The sequence below is a fragment of the Tenrec ecaudatus genome, unplaced genomic scaffold, assembly GCF_050624435.1.
Source record: "Tenrec ecaudatus isolate mTenEca1 unplaced genomic scaffold, mTenEca1.hap1 Scaffold_185, whole genome shotgun sequence".
NCBI classification, from domain to species: domain Eukaryota; kingdom Metazoa; phylum Chordata; class Mammalia; order Afrosoricida; family Tenrecidae; genus Tenrec; species Tenrec ecaudatus.
Window position 1 is genome coordinate 325,884 of NW_027458122.1, and position 3,881 is coordinate 329,764.

At 37.2% G+C, this 3,881-nt stretch overlaps 1 pseudogene; it reads right to left on the minus strand.

Moving 5' to 3' along the window:
* Positions 1-1,364: 1,364 nt before the first annotated feature.
* On the minus strand, positions 1,365-3,464 carry LOC142436258 (cyclin-C pseudogene; annotated as a pseudogene).
* Positions 3,465-3,881: the final 417 nt, after the last annotated feature.

Here is a 3,881-nt window from a genome sequence, read left to right on the forward strand (position 1 = left end):
GTCTATCTAACCAATAAACCTCATCTTTTATCATTATTATTACTATTGGTAGTAGTAGTATGACTTTCAGTTTTCTGACACATTACTCCCCACTCTATCTAGGATCATGTACCATGATCCCTTTCAGAGCAGCTGTTTGTGATAGGCAGGCACCTTTTAGTTCTTCTGACCTTAGCATCATAGAGGCTGAGGTACGCATAGTCCATTACTGATTTGGACTAATTGTTGCCAGGCATCTTGATTTTATTCACTGTTATTTGCTCCAGACAGGGTCCAATAGTTTATAGTGCCAGCCTAGCCGATAAACACAAGTAGGATTAATCGAAGGGCAGAGGGATAGATGGTTTCGTGAGCCTCGCCTTGCTTGTTCTGTGCCTCAATTTAAAGGGGTACACTACCTGTGGGATGCCTAGCTTGTGGACTGTGTCGCTGTAAGTTGAGGTTCATTTAATCCCACAGGATTGGTATGTTCATCTCTGGAGCTGGGGACCGACAGTTGGTGACAGTTGGTGACTTGCCTTGCTGTTTGCTGCCTGGGTATATATAGCCCAGCTCTCTCTACAGAAAGGGACTGGCAACTGGCGGCTCTCAAGCCTTAAAGGACTGCTAGTGTCTCACTGTTTTATAATTTCACTGTTAGTTTCTTGTGTTATCTATCTGTATATAATTTAGTGGTTCATTTCTTCTATTGTATATCTAGCTTTTTAATATATTTATATATAATTACTAGCAATATGGTTTTCTCTCTCTAGAGAACCCTGTCCAACACATAGGGTGAGACCAAGAACCGACTTTTAGTTTGCTACTCACTAGCTTTTGAAGACCCCAGTCACTTCCCTGATGGATACAGAACATTGTCTTTGTGAGCTAGTTTGTTCCAATTGATCTTGAGGTCTCTCAGAGCTATGTTCCTGATCCCCCATATTTAGGACACGCTCCCTCAAGGGGTTTTGTTATAGCTAAGACATTTTCATAACTATGCCTCCTGGATGCACTATTATATTCATGAACATATTTGTAGTATATGCTAATATGTATATAGAACTATTCTCTGGCAAACCTATATTTATTCATGGGGCTAGTCCCATTCTCCTTCCCACAACTGCTCAGATTTTGTGGTTTTTCTATCTATCTATTTATCTCTCTAGCTATCCTTGTATGTTATTGTTATTATTGGAGTATTTATCTCTGTTGCCTTTAATGCTTGTAGTCTACTGAGAAAGGATAGTGTTTTGATGTTCCAAATGTTTCCTCATTTTCTGGGTTACATGACACAAACCAATAGAAGAAGAGAAAAGAAAAAAATTTAACCCAAGTAATAACACCAACAATAAAACCAATTTAGTCTTTTTTTTTTTGGAGAACTTTCTTTTATTCTTGCAGTTTTATACCAGGAATTCAACATTTAATAATCCATTTTCCACAATGAACCCTTAAATTGTACACTGACATCCTTTAACTCCTTAACTTATTTACCACTCTCCTTCAAGTCTGAAGAAAATTATTAATTCATTGAGTTCCACAGACAGCACAGTCCCACTGAGATGACATTGAGCCTGAACTCCTCCACTCATATCAGAATTAAGAACAGCCAGTATCAAACTGGCCCGAAACCTGATTGTGTTCTTGGCTCAGGATATCTATAGTAAATTTGTGAAGTCACACTAAAACAGAAAAATTAAGTAAGGGATGTATGTATTATAAAATTTTTTTCACAGTACAGTAAAAATTAACATTGAAAGTTTACCAAATTTTAACCATATAATCGGTGTTTTAGCCAATTAAAAAATTTTAAATGCTTGATTAACTGTGACTCAATTGCAAATAACTTCATGTAGGATCTTTTTTTTTCTTTTAAAGTTTGCCCAGCCTTTTAAAATGTTTACAGAATTAATATAACTTTTAAAACATCAAAATATGCTTGCTGTACATATTGCACTTTTCTGCTAGAACTGGGCTAGAGTCTTCCCTGGCAAGACACCAAAACTATTGAATAAAATATACTTTTAAATCAATAGGTACTTGATTATTTTCCCTGAAATCATCAACATCATTACCAAAATCTTCCAGGATTTTGTAAGATTTGATTCCTTAAATACAGCTTTAAAATTAAGTTAAAGAGGGAAAAAAGCCCTCAGATGTTTGACTTTTATTGTCCTTGTTCTGGTCCTTCAGTGACCAAAGAGGATTTAAAACAAATTGTGTTCATGTTTCCTGACTTAATAAAAAGCTACAAATCCAAATTTTAAAATTATATTATTCAACTTAAAAATTATACTAATCAAAGAGCTATAAATCTTGATATGTCTATGTCTGTCTATCTGCAGGTTCCTTAGAAACTTTCAAAATTTTTATAATTAAGAGGTTTTAATCAATGATGCAGTAAAATCAAACCAGGTAAGGAAAATTATTTTGCAAAAATAAAATCACTTCCCAAAATGCTTGACAGAAACCAACTATTCATTTTCATTTGTGTTCCATTGAAGACATTACTGAAATCTGTCCAATGGTTTATTTCCAAGTGGTCCACTATGAAAATCTTCGGAATGTTCTAAGACTGGCTGTAGCTAGAGTTCTGACTTCCATTTGGACCCTGCTCTCCTTCACTGTTTGGAGGTGGTTTTGGTTTGGGCATCTTACTAAGAATAGTTGCCATCTCTTTTCTCTCATCAAAATTCTTCCACTGTTCATAGAGTTTTAAAATGACCCTGATTATTTCCAAAATCTTTTCCATGTCCACAGAAAGCTCAGCAAACCATTGTCTGGCATCTTTCTGCTGTACAACACAGGCCACATGTAGGCAAGCTAAAGCTATCATGAAAGGAGGGTACAGTAGGCAAAGCTCCGTTCGATAGGTATCATTCACTATCCTCCATGCCAGGGGAAGCAACATGTCTTCTTGGCCCATGTCCTGCACATACTGGAGCAAAGGTCTATAAGGATGATACACTATCAAGCAACAATCCATTAGTTCTAAAAGATAAAATTCACATTCTAATACATGATTCATCCTATAAGGAAACTCCTTTGGAAAGGCATATGAAAATCTAGTTTTTAATACAGAAGTAGCAGCAGCAATCAACCTTGTATTTGAGACTACTCCAAATTCCTCTACTTTGGATGCCAAAAACACACAAGTAGGGGCCATTAATATGGGATCTATACTTTTCAGAGAATACCTGGCATAGAATCTCTTGAAATAGACTGTAGCAGTGGCAATAACTTGCTGTCTTAATTTAAGATGTTCAACTAATGCCTGAATAACATTTGTAAAAAATATTTGTAGTTTCCAATACTCTTCTTCTGAGAGAAATTTTAAGTCCTTTTGGCGCTCCTTCAGAAGGTCTTGTTTATCCAAAATCCATTGCAAATAGTGGGAGCTCTGCCAAAAGTTCCCTGCCATGGAACACAGCTTGTCCTGATGAAGAAGCACCAGCCGGCGGAGCGACCCGCGGAGCGACCATAGACCCAGCCCGCTCGGTACCCGAGCTCCGTGACTGCAACCAGCTCCACTCCGCTCCGCGGCGGCAACCCCAATTTAGTCTTTTGGTTAAGAATTACTCAGACTTCCCCACTCCTAGGCTAACCCTTGAAAGAAAAAGAATGAGATAAAAGACCATAGGGAGGAAGAAAGGAGAGTGAGAGGCAAGGGAATAAAGAAAGAAGGTGGCAGGGTTGTGTGAACAATTAATGTGGACCTTCTTTGATGTGTATTAAAAATAATATTGACTGGTTTTTTCAATACTCACCAAAAATTATTTATATCAATCAAGAAAACCTCACTACTCTGGAATCAATTATGACATATAGCAACCCTTTGGACAGAGTATAGAACTGCCCCTGTGGGTTTCCAAGGCTGTAAATCGTTACAGGAGTAGAAA